The sequence below is a fragment of the Electrophorus electricus genome, chromosome 6 (genome assembly GCF_041902795.1).
Source record: "Electrophorus electricus isolate QZ-2024a chromosome 6, ASM4190279v1, whole genome shotgun sequence".
NCBI lineage: Eukaryota > Metazoa > Chordata > Actinopteri > Gymnotiformes > Gymnotidae > Electrophorus > Electrophorus electricus.
In genome coordinates, this window is record NC_137502.1 from 26,770,323 (window position 1) to 26,790,226 (window position 19,904).

General features: G+C 47.1%; 1 protein-coding gene across 12 annotated transcripts in view; it reads left to right on the forward strand.

Annotated features, from left to right (window-relative positions):
* chst8 (carbohydrate (N-acetylgalactosamine 4-0) sulfotransferase 8) overlaps positions 1-19,904 on the forward strand; it is a 139,371-nt gene that overhangs the window by 77,053 nt on the left and 42,414 nt on the right. The gene's annotated exons all lie outside the window — the stretch shown is intronic.

Consider the following 19,904-nt stretch of genomic DNA (forward strand, 5'->3'; position numbering starts at 1 on the left):
GTCAGACGCATGACTCCTCATAGCCGCGCTGAAAGATGGCCTCATTAGATCGCGTCCAGATCACTGCGATCAGGCACCAAGCACTGTCTCTCTCCACCGGCCCGCTGGAGGTCAGGGAAACGGCCAACGCTGGAAATAACAAAGGAGCACAAATTGTGTTCATTTATCTTGTCTCCTCGGGCTGAAAACCCCCACCAGATCTAATCTGGCCTCGAAATACGGGTCTGCTGCTCATCTCCACACACGGACCGCGACGTGCATGTCACATTCCAGCCGGTTTCCCTCTGGGAATCTCTTTCCCTCCTTTTGTCTAAGCCACAGATTAAGGTCTCCACTTCCTGGAGTCGTCTGCCTTTTAATGAGCGTGTGGTTAGACACAGGTGTCCAGTAAGCGCTGTGCAGCCGGAGCTGGATGTATGTCGCGTCTGACTCAGTCCCAGGGTACGTGAGAAAAAAATCCTAACAACAACCATCTTTGATTTCGGGTAATTGGCGGAACGTTCTGCATGGCGGTGCAGAGAGGCCTCTTAGTCACGCTCGGTGGGTTTCCATTTAGAAAAGTGGCAAGAAGCAGATTTTGGTTGGCAATGACAGACTCTTCATGTAAGCCCAACCCGTCCCACTCTGCAGGTCCCGGCCCCTGTCCACAGACTGGCCACTAGGAGACATGATGTGCCTGTCACGTGACGCTTTATTATTTCCAGGGCCGGAATTCTGAGAGAGCGGATAATAAGCAGCAGTGTTCGCCCTGCCGCTTGGGATTACAGAGCAGGAACCGTCATGCCTGAAGTGGTTTAGTCATGAAATAAATAACTGTGACATGATATGAACTCTTATGATGCGGTGTAAAGATATTTTGTGGATATTAGTGAGTAATAACACTGTATCGATGCCCGTTATTAGGTTGGTACAGTGTAGTGGGTAACAACACTGTATCAATGCCTGTTATTACAATGACAGTATAGTGGGTAACAATATTGTATCAATGACTGTCATTAGGCTGGTACTGTGTAGTGGTGACCTCAGACCTTGGGTAAGACTCCTAACTTTACACTTGCCTACTTCTGTAACATGACTGAAAACTGTAAGTCGCTCTGGACACGCATGTCTGCCAAATGCACAGAATTTTTAAAAATTAGATTTTGTCAGTGTCATACTTAAGAATCCTGAAATTTCATATATCTCAAGGTATTCTCCATATGAAAAGAAAGTCACTGTTGTGTCACATTGAGGTGTTTTGTAAGGTTACACCAAATAGCCTAAAGTCTTGTAGTTAAGTTTAAACCCAGAAACAGGAAACCATAAAACACACCTCCTGAAATATCGTCAAGGCCCTGAGCGACCACAGACAGACACACATACCCACTCACAGACACACCCCCACACACATAATACCCAGACTCAGCAAGCGGTAATGTAATCAACCTTAATAATCTAATCATATTACCTGACTCAAAACAGTTACTTTGTCAATTACACCTGATTACGTTGAATTAAGTGTGATTAATGTTGTTGTTTTCATAGCAACTGTCAAGCACTAGTGAGAAATTAACATTTTCTAATATGCCACTGATGCTATACAGGAGACTACTACACAGTATACCTGTTTTTACCATTAAACGAAAACATTTATATAATCCATCCCACAAGCCTGAACTGATATATATATATATATATATATATATATATATATATATATATATATATATATATATATATATATATATATATATATATATACACACACACACACATTATTTACCTGAACTATTCCATGTCTCTTAAATAAATAATGAGTTTTGCTACCTTAATTGACCTCTAAAGACCCCTCACTTTCTCACTCTCCCCTATTAATATTCATCAGAGTAGGTGATCTTTGCACTGTGACACTCTTTATCATTTTTTCCCATCTAACCCTCTAATTATACAAATTTTCCATCCAGCACATGACCCTGATTGGTCACAGGGGTTTAATTAGTGGCCGGTGAATGCGGGGCTGTCAGAGGCCGAGCCACCGTTGACATGCGAGATGAGGGGAATTATTAAGGCTCACTGTTGGAGCCGGAGCTAGACAGCTCCTCTTTAACGCGCCGGCTGATTAATCGCAAAGGGCCTAGGAAAGCTAATGTCATGGAAATGCAATTATATTTTATTAACAGTTTATGTCTCAATAAAGGCCCATGAATTCTGAGGATTGGGAGTCAGCAAGTGTCATTTTAAAAAGTGGAGAAAATTGGAGTAATTTTGAAGGGAAGTTACGTCAAACTACATCTTAATCAGGTGAGCAGGTGAGTGGATATCAGAGCTGAGTCCATACACATGTAATGTGTATGTGTGGACTCAGCTCTGTGACCTGGTGATCTGGTTTATGTAGTGTGTGTGTGTGTGTGTGGACTCAGCTCTGTGATCTGGTTTATGTAGTGTGTATGGACTCAGCTCTGTGATCTGGCTTCTAGCTTATAGCTGGAGGGAGAAGACAGACAGACACAGAGAGTGACAGACAGACAGAGATACAGAGAGACAGACAGTAGGGTGAAGCATCTGATGGCTTCTGCAGTCTTGCATGGTTCAGTGCTTTTGGGTCTAGTGGACCCTGAAGAATTCCACTGGGTTTTGTTTTCTCACGGGAACAGACTATACACTTGGGATTTCTCAGGTGTTTCTCACAGTAGTGCAAGAAAAACAGGGAAACACAGATGAGTGGAATCCATCAGTGAAGTGAATGAAATGCAAAACATTATTTCTTCTGAGTGCTAATTGTGTTTTCTCTTCTTCTCCCATCCCCCACTTTCTCTCTCTCTCTCTCTCTCTCTCTCTCTCTCTCTCTCCCCTCTCTCTCTCTCTCTCTCTCTCTCTCTCTCCCCCACGCTTTTCTCTCTCTTCTCTTTTCTCTTCCTCTCTCTGGTCCCTCTGAATGACTTCCACGCGTTTCAACACACATTCACCAGGTAAGTACCCTTTTCTGGCTGATATAATTGACAGTTCTACACTCAAAAAAGTGTGCGGGGGTGTGGAGTGGGGGGGGGGTCTGTATGCTGAGAGGATGTTCCGCTAGCCGACCAATTCCACACACTAATCTCAGCTTTCACTCATCCTAACATAATCCAATAAAACCGCGATTCAGTCGCTTGGTGAGGGTTGTGATTGTTTCACTGCACTCAATCGCAGTGCCTCTGAAAGCACCTCCTCAGATGACTGAAAGCACCAAGGAGATTAGATGTTTCTTTCCCAACTGGGTTAACAAAAGCCTCATATTACTGTCAGTGTCCACCTGGAGTGGAAGCCAAAGCTACGATACTCCATAAATAGCCGCATTTTCACAGTCCCTTGCAGTGTACTCAGGACAGCAGCATATCTTGGAGGGTTGTGGAGAAACTCACTGCGGCACTCAGAGGTTACAGTTTGCCAGTAGTGATAAAAAGCAGCCTAGCTCACTGGTGATGGTTTTGTTAAACGGAACATTAGTAACGCGCACTGGCACATGTAACCGGGAGGACCGGCACGTTTCAGACAGAGCCATGGCCATAGTCTGAGGCAGACGATCTTTGCGGAGCAGGACATTTCAGCGCTGGGCTGCTTTTACTGGCTTTACTGTTCTTCCTGCAAAACCTGCTACAGAAAACCTTGAAGAAAAACTGCAGCATCGCTTGTTGTGGAGTGAAAGCTTTGCACAATAGATTTTAGTGATGTGTCTTGCACCAGTGTGGTACAGCGTGGTCCAGCGTGGCCCAGTGTGGCCCAGCGTAGTCCAGCGTGGTTCGGGGTGGTCCAGTGAAGTCCAGCGTGGTCCAGGGTGGTCCAGCGAAGTCCAGCATGGCCCAGCAAAGTCCAGCATGGTCCACTGTGGTCCAGCGTGGTTTAGGTAGCAGATTTCATGGACCATGGCTCAATGCATGAATAACACAACGCACATTAACTCAGATCTGACACCTAGTGGCAGGTTACCCGTGCTGCAAGCCATTTTTCTGCTGCTATAAATCTATAAAAGAGAAATGAAACCAATATTGAGCCTTTCAATCAAAGTTTGGGCCATAACCCATACCCTGCTTACACCTCTTATGTCCTTATGGTGTCCCAGTGGCCTCCATAACCGAATTACGCAAGACAAGCATGTCTTCGTGTCCCGCGACATTGATCACAACAGGCTCCATCCCCGTGGGTACGGAAACACACTAGCATGGTCAGGCTGATCCTAATCTTCTCAGCCGTGATGACGTCTACCTAACACGACACGACACAAAGATGATTGAGTTTCACTGTCTTGAAGGAGCAAGTCTCACTGTGTGTTTGTTGTGCTAGACTGAATGTCACTAGACGGTCGCCCCCACTCCACCCCCGTGTAACACTCAGCTACTGTACTGTTTGCAGTGCATCATAAAATGTTCAATGAGCTTCAGTGTAGCCACTATTGCCAGTTAACTGCACCCCCGAGCGTTATAATGGAAGATAATGGGGTGCGGGGGGAAGAACAGGAGAGAGCCTGCTAAAGTTGGGAGGGTCAGAGAGATTGACAAAGAGAGGAGAAAGTAGGAATGTGTGAGAAAGAGAGAGAGAGAGAGAGAGAGAGAGAGAGAGAGCAACTCTAAACTTATCACTAAGTCTAAACCTCAACTCTATACTCTGCACTGTATCGTAGCCTCGCACACAGGCAGGCATCAACTCAGGGAACAACACAGTCACGTTCGCTCCCTCTCGCCGAGCGCTGGGCGGCTCCGTGTCAGACAGGCATTCATCTCTCTCAGCTGACATGCAGGAAACCGAGCTTATTTTGATTGGTAGAAATGAGGAAAAAAGAACTCACTCGCAAGAACACAAACAAAGAAGGAAGGAGAAGGAAGAACAGCAAACTGTCACACGGAGCGGCTGGGCGGATCGGGAGAGACAGGCAAGAGAAAGCTGGAGGGTTGGAGCGTGTGCCTGTTAGGCTTTAGAACGCAGGGTTGAGAGAGACCAAGCAAAACGCCGCACGATCCGTGCGTGTGCCTGTTAGGCAGCGGGGCTGCAGGCTCGGCGCCTGCCTGCCAGGCTGTCCACCCTGCACGCCTGCCCGGCTGTACACGGAAGCCTGATCCTCTCCCACGCATGAATCGGGTCTCGTTCAGCGAGGCCTGCACTCCCAAACCTGCTCCTGCTCCCTCTCAACGGGGTCACGCTATCAACCCTCCGCAGAAAGACTCCAGACGCTGGACTCCAGATCCCACGTGGCCAAGCAGGAGAAAGGACGGAGCCTTCTGAAGGATCCCAGTTACAGTAGCACGCCTGGGACTTTCACGTTGGGTTTTACTGGGAAGCAGCGAGACCTTCTGAACCACTCTGCAGAGCATTACAGTTAAAGGCTACTACCCATACGTCTCTGGTTAGGTCTTAACCATTAAGTGTACACCTACTTATAAATAAAACTGAAACAAATACAGGTCTCTCTGACCAAGGAGGTTGAGGACTTGAAATAATACAACAAAACTTCAAGAGATCAGAGCCAGTTTCAGGGCCTAATAACCACATACAGGGTATTCCTAAAGCAGTGTTGGGTGGTGACTTGTGTTAAAGTCTGCGGTCTGACATATTGCTCCTAGTGTGAGAGCTCTGATCCGGACAGGCAGAGTGTTTGAAACATTGGAGTGTTTCTGCACTCAGAATCTCTTTGCAGAAACATCCTCCTGCTTTCCTTCTCTTTTCAATTATTGTAAATAATCAATTTTCTGATTTACCATCATCGCCACTATTAAGTCACAATGAGCGTTCCCTCACTTATGGAATGTGCTCATCTGCATGGATGCATTGCTTGGACGCATGTGCATGCAGGCGTGCACGTACGCATGTGTGCGTACGTGCGTGTCAATGCTTGCACGTGCCTGTGCTCAGTGAGGTCTCCCCATCCTCCGGCTGAATTCTTCTAGATGTTCTCTGCGGCCTCTCCCAGGGGCAGGGTGTGCGCGAGCTTGCACGAGGACTGTCGGCAGGCAGGAGGGGCAGTTCTGTGCATCTGATGGAGAAACATCTATTTTAAAGACTTCCAGAGGCTTAGGTGTAAAGGTGTCACTCTCCGGACGGAGGTAGAGTCGGAATTGCGCTCTTCCGTGCAGCTCCTGACGGAGGATTAGACGTGGCGACATCAGACCTGTCACTCCAAGGGGTTTGGGCCTAATGGGCGTCTTCCCCACAGCCTGTCATTTACCTGCACACGGCGTGCCTCGGGCCGGCTATTGTCGGACGTCACCTCAGATTTAAACAGCTCTTCTCCACAGAAGCCAAATGTCTAAGACCGTGGGACGTCCCCCTGTGGCACATCGGGTAAATAAGGAAACAAACAAAGTTACTGAATGGAGAGTTCAGCTGAAAACGCGGTCGTGGTTAACAACAGATTGGACGTAATGGAGCCTGACTGCACCTTGGCTGCTGATTCACATTAATGTTAACGGCATTAACACTTTCAGCCAAACTCGTGCCTGCATATGAGAAATGGACACACGCTGCAGGTGGGGTCACAGGAATGACCGCGCTTCTGTTGCTTAGGGAACCATGTGCTGAGACAAAGAGTAGAACTGTCTTAGTGGACTTTATCTTATTAAATGGCATTGATTATTCCTAGTCTCCTCCTCCATTTCTCTCCCTCTGTCTTTTTGTCTCTCTCCCTATTACATTCTCTCTCCCACTCTCTCTCTCTCTCTCTCTCCTCCTACACACAGCCTTAGCTGGAGGCTAGCTCATGGAGTGTTAGTCATATAGCACTAGCGTCATACCACAGCACTCCTCGTTAGTAGCCAAAGAGCCTCCGCTGCAGTCACCTCCAGACTGCGGGCGACACCGCCACCACCCAGCCCATGTGAACACCACCCTGTGAGGGAAACAGGCCTTCGAGTGCTCTGCCTCCATCTGCCTCCATCGTCCTCTGTCTTTCTCTCACTGTCTCAATAACACCATTAAATGATGTTTTGTTTTTGTTTTATATCTTCGGCAATTTACCCCAGTGTGTTCACATTGGTGTTTACGTCACAGAACCTTATGTAAGCGTGTTGATAAGTTGGAAGCCACTGTCATTAACCAGGGGTGAGATCAGCCCGTATAGGACCTTGAATGTCATTAACCAGTGGTGAGATCAGCCTGTATAGGACCTTGAATGTCATTAACCAGGGGTGAGATCAGCCCGTATAGGACCTTGAATGTCATTAACCAGGGGTGAGATCAGCCCGTATAGGACCTTGAATGTCATTAACCAGTGGTGAGATCAGCCTGTATAGGACCTTGAATGTCATTAACCAGTGGTGAGATCAGCCTGTATAGGACCTTGAATGTCATTAACCAGGGGTGAGATCAGCCCGTATAGGACCTTGAATGTCATTAACCAGGGGTGAGATCAGGCTTTATAGGACCTTGAATGTCATTAACCAGTGGTGAGATCAGCCCATACAGGACCTTGAATGTCATTAACCAGTGGCGAGATCAGCCCGTATAGGACCTTGAATGTCATTAACCAGTGGTGAGATCAGCCTGTATAGGACCAAATTCTATTTAGACAAATTCTATTTGGAATACATTAAAATGTTCTCTTAGATGCAGGAGGCCCCTCCCACCACACACATTTATTTGTTATTTATTTTCTATTCATCCCTCCAACTCATCAAATATTTATCCTCTTGGATGTGACACGGTAAATGAGGTGGTGCAGGCGTTCCTCTCATTAGGGTGGGGAGTGTGCTTTATTACAGAGTGTTATCTTGTCTGAGCAATACTTGCTGTGTGGACTTATTAAAAAAATTCAATTAAAAATCCCCTCATGTTCTTTGCCCCCCTCCGCTTTCAGAACTCATATAGTAGTATTTGTTTCGGCGACAAGGGTTGCCAGGTTGTATAATGGCATTAGGCTGCTGCATAGAGGGTTGCCAGATTGGTGCATGCATTATTCAGCAATATGGCACATCAAAGGTGTGCGAAAAGACTGTATTCAGGGACATTCAGCTGTCACTCCTACAATAAGCCCTGCCTGTGTAGCCTGGAACACACCCAAACAGCAGCCACACACAAAGGGCTTGATATGCAACTCTTGCAGAGAAGCAGGACAACAATAAACTGTGCAGTACTGTGAAGACCCTGGTCAGGCAGCCATACTGCAGAACTGAAAACAGTTCATAACCGAAGACGGGCTTGTGTGTTGATCAAAAATAATTTGAAATCTAAGAATAATATAAAGACAGGACTATGGGTTAAACTAAACTGAGATCATTATAAAAATGAGTACAGATTATGCAATAGCAATTCATATATAAGTGCACAGATCTGTCAATAGACCAAAGTCGGGGCTCAGCCAGAGTTTAAGAGGCCTGGTGCAAGCATGTGAGTTTCAAAGTTTGAAATGATGATACAGGTGGACACGATTCATGTCATGGGACATCAATGTAACCTCTAGTCCAAAAGCAAATGACATTTAGTTGACACTTACCCAAAGCAACTTACAATTCTGACTGAACATAACTTGTGGGTTAAGGGTCTCACTCAGGGGCACAACAGTGGAACCTGGCAGCAGTGGGGCTTGAACTGGCAACCTTCTGATTACTAGTCCAGTCCCTTCACTACTGAGATACAACTGGCAAATTCAGAGCCTCAAGTTCACGCCAGGTAACTGAGTGGAAAATCCTATTTCCTGTTCAACACACTGCTAGATTTTCACTCCCCAGATATTCTCCTCAGACCTGCCAGACCGTTCGAGCTCCTTTGAGGAGATCTGTCCATCGTGTCCGAGTTCTGCTGGGCTAATTCCAGTAGGGTTCTTCTGGACAAACATCCAGTGCAGTCAGACAGAACCAAAGGCTTCGCTACAGCAGAGGTTCTGATCCGAATGCCTCTGTGGCTCATCACCATTGTACCGCAACCCCAGCACACCTTTTCCAGATTACCAAGGGCTAGGGGACACGGATTACCCACCAGCACGAAGCTTTATCACACATCTGAATGATTGTGGTAACAGCGTGATAATTATACTTCATCATCTTGCATTATGGGTTTCTGGCTAGTCAGTGTAGATAAGCGTGGCAGTGTACCTTTACATGGGCCCGTGTGTCTAGCACATACACACATGTGTGACTGCATAGAGAAGGTTAGGTCAAGTGCGTGAATCATACAGTACACACATGTGAGCACGAGATATATTGTACACAGAGCAAAGGCTTCAGGACTTCTCTGATGTGCACGAATGCAATTTCACTTTAAGAAGCAAATTAATTTGTAAGTTTAACGTTCTCGTCAGTTGAAAGTTGATGAATGTAATAAAGTGGAGGAGCTCGCTTTGAGTTCTGTGTCTCGACATCCAGACATCGACAGAGGCACTTCAGGACACCACTATGTAGAGGCTGTTAAGAGCTATTAGCTGCAGGCTCATGCTACCGTGAGCCCAGAGCAGCATGGAGCAGCTCAGAGTTACCCAGACTGACCCAGAGTTACCAGGAGTGACCCAGAGCATCCCAGAGTGACCCAGAGTTACCTGGAGTGACCCAGAGTAACACAGAATGACCCAGAGTAACACAGAATGACCCAGAGTAACACAGAGTGACCCAGAGCAGCCCAGAGTGACCCAGAGCAGCCCAGAGTGACCCAGAGTAACACAGAGTGACCCAGAGCAGCCCAGAGTGACCCAGAGTTACCTGGAGTGACCCAGAGTAACACAGAATGACCCAGAGTAACACAGAGTGACCCAGAGCAGCCCAGAGTGACCCAGAGTTACCTGGAGTGACCCAGAGTAACACAGAATGACCCAGAGTAACACAGAGTGACCCAGAGCAGCCCAGAGTGGCCCGGAGTTACCTGGAGTGACCCAGAGTAACACAGAGTGACCCAGAGCAGCCCAGAGTGACCCGGAGTTACCTGGAGTGACCCAGAGTAACACAGAGTGACCCAGAGCAGCCCAGAGTGGCCCGGAGTTACCTGGAGTGACCCAGAGTAACACAGAGTGACCCAGAGCAGCCCAGAGTGACCCGGACTGGCCAGGAGCTGCCCAGACCTTACAGCTCTCCCTAGAGAACAGCATAGGTTGCCCCGTGCTCCATCTCCCCAAAATGAAACATCATGAAAACGAGGCAAATGGGTCTCCCCAGGGTTCCAGATGACCCAGCTCTCTCCTCCAAATTACATGGCGAAGTGTCCGGAGGCCCCACCCCTTCCTCTCCCACACACGCTTGTGGGAGACATGAAGCTAGAAAGGTTAAATCCACAAGAAAGCGGTTTCTTCCAAATGATGCAACCCGCTGTAAAACTGACTCTGTGAGACCTCTCCACGCAGTCTTACTGGAGATGTGGAGGACTGGAGACCTGCGAGGACTCCACCCTTCACACACACCACCCCCCACCCCCCAAACCCCCTGACATGGAAGATATTAGTTCAGCTCTGGTACCTACAAAAATCAAAATGTTGAAAGGAAACTGTGCAAAGACACTGTGTCTGCTCAGACCATCATAAAGCTGTGAATTAAACACGCCTCGTGGTCCTGTCAAAAACAGAAATGTCATCGGTCCTACATCCCATCAGGCAAACACACCAGGACAGAGATTCAAACACCAGGACAGAGAGTCACACACCAGGACAAAGAGACACACACCAGGACAGAGATTCACACACCGGGACAGAGAGTCATATACCAGGACAGAGAGTCATATACCAGGACAAAGAGACACACACCAGGACAGAGATTCACACACCGGGACAGAGATTCACACACCGGGACAGAGATTCACACACCGGGACAGAGATTCAAACACCAGGACAGAGAGTCATATACCAGGACAAAGAGACACACACCAGGACAGAGATTCACACACCGGGACAGAGATTCACACACCGGGACAGAGATTCAAACACCAGGACAGAGAGTCATATACCAGGACACAGAGTCACAAAAAAGCATCAAAAGGAAAGGATGAACAAACTCCAGCCAACAGAGGAGAGAAAATAGCCAGAGATTACAGTCCTAAAGGCCGAGATTACCGTGTAGTCTTTAAGTGTGGTCAATGAGCTTCTGGATTATCTCCGATCTGCTTTCCCTCATGGTGGCTTAGTCCTGGCTGAGGGATATGGTCAGAGCCCAGAGATGAGGATGCATCCCTACAGACCAGGGGACCACGTGGACATCCTCACCTACTACAGGACAATGTGGACATCCTCCCATATTACAGGACAATGTGGACATCCCCACAGACCACGGGACATCGTGGACATCCTCAGATACTACAGGACAATGTGGACATCCCCACAGACTGAGGGACATTGTGGACATCCTCAGATACTACAGGACAATGTGGACATCCCCACAGACCGAGGGACAATGTGGACATCTACAAAGACTGAAAGACAACCTGGACGTCCCCACGGACTGTGGCACAACAGCATTTAATATTGGGCTCAGGCAAAAGTGCTTTATGTTCCGAGGAGGACATGAAACTGCCTATCTGTTCAAGCCAAGGGTCCAAACATGCAGAGACCTGCCTCTGTCTTCTGGAGCCCAAAGTTTGTTTTGTGTTCGTCCACTTACTGATTCCACTGCTCTAAACCCAGAGGCTGTTTGGAGAGATATTTATATGTTTAAAAAAACAGCACAGAACTGAATTCTAGTGAGGTGCTGCTCTAGTCTGTTTCCTCAAAAACAACCTCACTTAGCCTTTGACGGTTTAGCCCACAACATTCATTCTAATCAGCAAGTAATTAAACTTGGCCAACAGTCAGTGCGAATATAAATATATTTGTTGAATAATAATAATAATAAATTAGGAACCGAAGCCACATCAACTGTATGAAGGATAATGTATTTATTTAATGGGCAAAGCTGAATGCCAAATTGCATACGTTACAATTCATGTGTGTGCAGTTAATTCTGAATGAAGAATGTATTCGTCAAAATGGACATGGAAATGTCACAGGTATTTGGCTGACAGGTTTCAGTTTAGTGAGGGCCGCACCTGCAGGGAATGACTTCTGTGGTCCGTCACACAACAGTCTCAGGCACGATGCTTAAACAGTCTCTGTTGTCTGGCCCCGCACGTACCACAGGGCGATCCCTGACTTCTCACGGAGGAAGAGAAGGCCACATCTTCGCGGATTCGCCCAGAGAATTCCGAGTGCCTTCCCCCGGCCTCTGCGGAAGACAGATGGGCCGCCACACGTCGCAAGGTCCAGCACGAGAGTGGCTGAGAATGAATACCAACCTTCAGAAGGGAGACGAGGCTTAACCTCAGGAAAATGCCACCCGTCTGGGGAACAGGGCAAGCAATAATGGCAAATCTGCAATTAGATGAGAGTTCAGGCCGGACCGCGGCCTCTCAGGGCTAGCCGCAGCCTTCAGACAACACACTGGCCCCAACCCCCCCATACGACTGATTGATAGAGACCAGACTGGCTCCACCCACCCCCACGACTGATTGTTAGAGACCAGACTGGCTCCACCCACCCCCATGACTGATTGATAGAGACCAGACTGGCTGTATCACCCCCCCCCCCCACCCCCCGACAGACTGACAGGGAGACCACTTTGATCCACTCAAAATAAACCATAATAATGAAGCAGATGAATATAGAAACCTATTCTGTATGCCCTCTTCAGACGGATGTCCGTGCAGTGAACACACAGTGTCTTTGTTTCCTCGTGCAGTTCATCCATGAGCTTTGTATCGACATTTACATCACAAACCTTTATGTAATTCTGTCCATGGGCAAAAACATCCATCCAACTTTGTCATTAACCAGTGGAGATGTATGAGAAAATGGAGCAATTCTATTTGGAATCCATTAAAAAGTTCCCGTGGATACAGGATCTCTCTCTCTCTCTCTCTCTCTCTCTCTCTCTCTCTCTCTCTCTCTCTCTCTCTCTCTCTCTCTCTCTCTCTCTCTCTCTCTCTCTCTCTCTCTCTCTCTCTCTCTCTCTCTCTCTCTCTCTCTCTCTCTCTCTCTCTCTCTCTCTCTCAGTGACTAATGCAATCTGGAGCCAGGAGGAAGGAAATGGATAGGCCTCCCACTTAATTCGCCTCCTAGTGAGGCCATGCTATTGTTACAGGGCGAGTAATGCTTTATCTGAGGCTCTGAAGGACCATAATGAGGCGTCTGTGAGCTGGACGGCGTAGTGGTAACCCCCACCAAGGCCTGAATGAGCGCGCCATAATGATGCATTGCACAGAGACCCAGGATAAATGGCAATTATTGAATTAGGCCCCAGTGAGTCAGAGCCTGGTGCTGAGGGTTAAAAGAGAATGGGGAAGTTACATAATTAAACACACACACACACATACACACATATACACATATACACATATACACATATACACACACACACACACACACACACACACACACACGGTGTTCTCAAGAATAGACAGATTAATTTTCACTCTCCGGCAGAGGTGTGATTTTTCAGAGGGAGACTATTAATAGACCTCCACCCAGTCTCTTCTGCGAGGAAGATCTTTTGTGCATAACATTTCTATCAAAAATGGAGCCAGTAACTCATGAGAGTTAATCAATTAAGCATTAAGACTTGTTTCACTGGCCAGGTATGAAAGACCCATGACTGACTAGCATTTGACATGGTTACAAAAATATTACCAATCAGAGACAGTAAGGTAACAGTGTAGGGATTAGCATATACATATACATATACATATATGTAAATGTGACATGGGTAAAAAAATATACAAGCTGACTTAGTGACACTACTGGCCCAAAGTTAATTGTGTGGAAGTAATGGGGCTCAGGTGTTCATCTGATGTCATACCTGATGTCCACCCATGTCATACATGGTCTCACAATTTGACACGTGAATGCAAATATAAGATTCATCCTAGCACGGTTTCAGGAACGCACATGTCAGAGGCGCTAACACACATGCTAATACACCTCGGAGCAGCGTGTTGGAACAGCTGTGGTGTAGCACTGGTACAGGGGTGGAGCAGCGCATTGGTACAGGGGTGGAGCAAAGCGTTGGTACAGCTGTGGTGTAGCACTGGTACGGGGTGGAGCAGAGCGTTGGTACAGGGGTGGAGCAAAGCGTTGGTACAGCTGTGGTGTAGCACTGGTATGGGGTGGAGCAGAGCGTTGGTACAGGGGTGGAGCAAAGAGTTGGTACAGCTATGGTGTAGCACTGGTACAGGGGTGGAGCAGAGCGTTGGTACAGGGGTGGAGCAGTCTTGTGCAGGAGGCTGGCATCCAGCGGGCACCACGGGGAGATTTGGGAGCAGCGGTGCTCGCGAATTACGTTGCCTTGGCTCCTGCCACATTACTGCCGCCCATTAAACGGATCCGCAGACCACCAGTGCTCAATACCAAATCAATCACAGCACTAATTTACCGATTAAGCCAATTAGGCTTCTATAAATAAGCGCCTGGCTCTCATCCCCGCCCCTCCCAGGGGGTTTCACATTCCACAGTCAGCCAAGCGGTGGAGAACAGACAGGCCTCGCCGCTGATGTGGTGTTTGACGCTCCCATCAGACACGCAGACGGTCAGGGTGAGGTAGGAGAGGAGTGGGGGTGGTGATTGTGCATGACGGGATCACACACTGTTTGGAACAGCCTCGAGCCTTTAAAAGGAAAATAAAAGTTCTGCATCTAAAATGTTCAATACTGGGCTGTTATCTCCGATCTAACTGGACTGAAATACGTAAATACGTCTGGTTTCATCAAGCTGCTGCTTACGGATTTGCATAATCTTTGGTTGCATCAATTTTTCGTGAGTCACCAGTCCCCCAGCGCTGTCATCAACATACTGTAATGAATTGGGAATTGGACTGAAAGCGGATTTTCAGGTCACTAATCTTGGCAGAGCACAGTAGATTACAGCATGCTCCCAAATCTGGCTTCAGAGGCCAGCAAGCCGAGCTCACACAATCTGTCTCACACGTTTAAGTACACGTTTCCAGTCTGCTTCCGTTACTCATGGTAAAAGCAAAGCTGAGTGTTAATAGAGCCCCTTGCTCCATCGTTGGTATGTGTGAGTGCATGTGTGAGTGAGTGTGTGTGTGTGAGTTTGTATGTATGTATATATATGTATATATAATATATATATATATATGTGTGTGTGTGTGTGTGTGTGTGTGTGTGTGTGTGTGTGTGTATGCGTGTGTGTGTGTGCGCGTGCGTATGCGTGTGTGTGTGTGCGTGCGTGCGTGCGTGTGTGTGTGTGTGTGCGTGCGTATGCGTGTGTGTGTGTGCGTGCGTGTGTGTGTGTGTATCCGTCATCTCTTGAGAAAACATTTCAGTCAAACTTCACCTGATGTTGCTCAGCTGCGTGAGACATGGGGAAGATCAAATCCCCTCTGAGCATTGCTCACTCACAGAATCCCAGAAATAGGCTACGCAGTTGAAACGTCACTCACTCCCAAGAACCAAAGCACAGAGAGAGAGCTACTGTATGCAAATGCAAGGAAAAATAGCCAATAGCCTTCGACATTTTGTGCCACTGCAGTCTTTGTGAGGACACGCCTACCCCCACTCACCACCCCCAGACTTCTGATCAGACACCTTGTGTGGTTCGTTTTCCAGTTAAGGCCTGAGAGGAAGATGGGTTTATTTACATTCTCAATGCACATTTATACCATTAACTTACAACATTAACTTACATCATTTAAAATGGGCTCACTAGTAACTGGGCTACATAGCCTTAGTATGTCCATAAGAAACACTGTCTGCTCAAGCAAGAATTCACTGGTTGCATGCCACAAAGAAAATTCCTTAAAATAGCCTTCAAGAGTGAGAGAGAGAGAGAGAGAGAGAGAATAGGATAAGGTAGAATATAGGAAGAGGAGGTGAGTGAAGGATAGCGGGAGTGAGAAATCAAGGGAGATGGATAGAGAGGGAGAAATTGTAATCTGAACAGCCCATCGTGTGGAACTGTACCTTTGACAGGTTGTGGAGCATTTTAACATCCCGGGGAATGTCAGTTTTGACTTTATGAGCTCATCGGGCGATGGAGAGGCTCAGTGAAATGTCACGGCTGGAGCCAGAGCAGTGACGTGGGGGGGAGGGCCATGGAGAGGCGTTCCGGAGGCCAGCACTGCACTCTGGGAAGGACATTCTTCCCGTGGCTCACTAAGGAAGGATAGACTGTCACATTCTCAATGTCACATTAACAAACTTTTTGGAGTTTCCAGCCCCTTCTACTGCATTTGTTCTGCAGAAGTTTCAAAAACCTGTTTCTCCAGACCTGTCGAGCAGAGACTGCACGAAACCTGGGACATTACCACGGCAAATCAATCAGGGGCCTGCATTAGCCAATAGGATTGAAGAACAGGATGACTGACGGGTTAAACATTCATAAACATGAGCAAACAAAAGTGCTGCTTGATTGGACAAGGCAGCTGTATGACTCTTCAGTGGACGAAGTAACGGACGGGTGTGACTTTGACAGGGTGGACATGGCAGGACGCAGGATTGGATGGTGATGAAGTAGATGATGTTTAAAACGAGAGAGGCAGCGTTCAACCTGATCAGCTATGATTCACTAACGATTCACGCCCCACAGCATAGAAGACAGTGAAGACCTTGATTGCTGTCCTATTTCTAATAATCCAGATGCTACTGTAGGTCAAATCCAAAAGGTCCCAGGGTGAATCAAATACAGAAGCATGCTATGGGACCTTCATGAGAGTGTAGACCAGTGATATAATGTCTGGCTCCAAAACATATTAGCTTTGAGACTTCTGAGAAATTGCCGATCTACATGGACATACCATGCTGCTACAAAATCAATAGCCTTGCAGTTTTCCTATTTGTAAGGTATCAGTGGCCAGACAAGCCCTCAGCTGCCATATCAGTGGGGGAAAAAAGCATTCTCTGGATGAGATACTTAATTCTCAAAGGCACCAAAGATATTCTCCAAAAAAACTGATCCTCAAAGACCCCAAGGAGAGGCCAGGTAAGGTAATACATTCCCAGAGACACTGAAGTATGACAGGATATTAGTGTGTACTCTCATGAAGTTAGTCCACAGTAGTGTTAGTATTTCATCAGCTCACAACCAAAAAGAAAACACTAACTGTACCTTTAGTAAGGCCTGTAATTTGTGTGTGTGTGTGTCTGTGTGAGAGAGAGAGAGAGAGAGCAAGAACTATAGACTATATGCCCTGTAATGACTATAATATGGCAGCGGTCTGACTAATAGGAAATGTTAATTAATCGGCGTGGACATTAAGCTTATTAAAGGGGCTCACAGCGGCCAGGCTGCTTGGCCTGCATTCGACATAAAGTTCAGGAGGGGAACCCGTTACGGCAAGCCCGCGTTACGCTGCAGAGTGGGTCCAAGCCCCGGTCCTGAGCCCCAGTCCCATTCCGAGGTTGGGCAGGCAGCCGCGCTGGCAGAAGCCACTCCGTAATTTACTCCTCAGCTAATAAAGAACACCAGATCAGGAGGCATGAATCTGCTTCTGCAGCCAAGCTTGTGTAAATCTGTCTTTATCGCTGAGACAAACAGAACAAATCTCGGCTGATTGGTATAGATTTCTTTTCCCTTCTCGGCTGGTGCTGTGGGGGCTGATTAATTGAACGCAAGCAACAGAGCAGAGCAGTAACTCACCCTGCTGTAATGCAGATGCACTGCTGAGGGCGTCCGGGCCGGCGCCGTCCAGGGGATTAAAAGAGCCTCAGCACGACAGCCTGCCTCGCTCTCGCTCTCTCATTTTCTCCCTCTCTTCTCTCATTCTTTTACTCATCCACCTCTCTCTGCCTCTTCTTCTCCCTCTCCCTCAACCTCTGGCCTCACAGACACACAAACACCCGCAGCGATGAGGAAAAGGTGATATTCGGTTGCTTATCATAAATCATCATACATCCAGAGAACTTCATTACTGCGTGTGTGGTTGATGAAGGCCGACACAATGTGAAATTAAACACTGGTGTTAACACTAACTGACAGTGGCGTTCTTGATAATTTACTGAAAACTGAACACATACGCTCTACACCACATCAGGCATTCATGAGCAGATCTTTCCCGTGGAACATTTATGGCCACATTATCTGGGCTTTTAAATATCAACAGTGAAGAAAATTTGGTAAGAAGGTTTTGCTTGTGGAGATGAAACACCCTGCAGTTTTCACGTACCCTGTGTGTCCAGCCACTGAGGTTCAGGTGTGACATGAAATTGAGGAAATGATGTTCCGCACGACTAATTCTACAGGACCGAGATTCTGTTGTTTGGGGCTTTTCTATTACCACTTCCTCCATCATTACACCATCAAACAGAGCATGAAATACACAGTACAGCATCCTTACAAGTGCAAAATGCTACCAAGCTAGCACACAAGAGATTAGTCACAGAACAAGAGATTAGTCACAGAACTCCCACTAAAAGGCATGGCAGCTCTGCTTTAAGTGCTCTTTAACATCCAGAATACAGAACCAGCACAGTATCAGCACAAAACAAGCACAGTACCAGCACAGTACCAGCATAGTATCAGAAAAGTATCAACACAGTACCAGTACCAAAACAGTACAATACCAACACAGTACCAGCACCGAAACAGTACAATACCAACACAGTACCAACGCCGAAACAATACAATACCAACACAGTACCAACACCGAAACAATACAATACCAACACAGTACCAGCACCAAAACAGTACAACACCAACACCGAAACAGTACAATACCAACACAGTACCAACGCCGAAACAATACAATACCAACACAGTACCAACACCGAAACAATACAATACCAACACAGTACCAGCACCAAAACAGTACAACACCAACACCGAAACAGTACAATACCAACACAGTACCAGCACCAAAACAATACAATACCAACACAGTACCAGCACCGAAACAGTACAATACCAACACAGTACCAGCACCGAAACAGTACAATACCAACACAGTACCAACGCCGAAACAGTACAATACCAACACAGTACCAACGCCGAAACAATACAACACTAACACAGTACCAGCACTGAAACAGTACAATACCAACACAGTACCAGCACAGTAACAGTACAATACCAACACAGTACCAGCACAGTAACAGTAGCAGCCGCGCTACACATATTTAGCCTGCTAAACTTCCACGGGCAATAGATTGAGTGATGTTCCTGTGTTTAATCGCTACTCCCACATGGGAGGCAGAGCCTGAATGATATGAGCAAAGATGGCTATCTGATGCTCTGTAGAGAGGCCAGGCAGATAGAGGCCTCAGAGGCAGGGCCGCGTGCTGGGGCCTCTACTGCCTGCTGTAGCCTAGGGGGGGCCCCTTCACCCCTGCTCAGTAAAGCAACCCTCCACCTATTAAATACCAGGTCCGTGTCGGAACGTGAAGGGCTCCGGTTGAGGCCCACAGTGTAAGGACGTTCCAGCAGGGAAAAATATATATCAGTAATCATGACACTGTTTAGGACTTCTAAAGATTCCTCCCCCAAGCATTAGGTCAGAGCAAATAGAAAGCCCATTATATGAAGACGTAAAATGTGGAGTTAGATTCAGAAGCGTGGTTACTGTATGACACAGCCCCCTCACGCCACGTCTCAGGGAAACACTGGCCAAATCAATTACTTATCAATAGGATGTGATATACCATGTAGCTCTGCTCTAGAACATAGGCCTCCTCCTGTTCTACATTCAAATTACAATTTAATTGAACAGAGCCGATTTTGTAAGTTACCCAACACGTCGTTTTGGTGCTGTATCGTGGGTTCATGTTCTAAAGTGCCTTGTTGTCTTCTGTACGCTCTGCCTTCTGCGTCAGCATAACATCACTCCGTCAGCCTCATCCAGAGCCGGAGATAGCAGCAGCACGACTCGACGCTGGGGTTTTCTTTTTTTAACGTTCTGAGATAGCTTTCTGTAAAGATTGGAAGGCGCTCCCTCTCTCTCTCTCTCTCTCTCTCTCTCTCTCTCTGTGCGACTAGAGGAAAAAAAAATCTGTCTTTCCTTGTGTTAGAA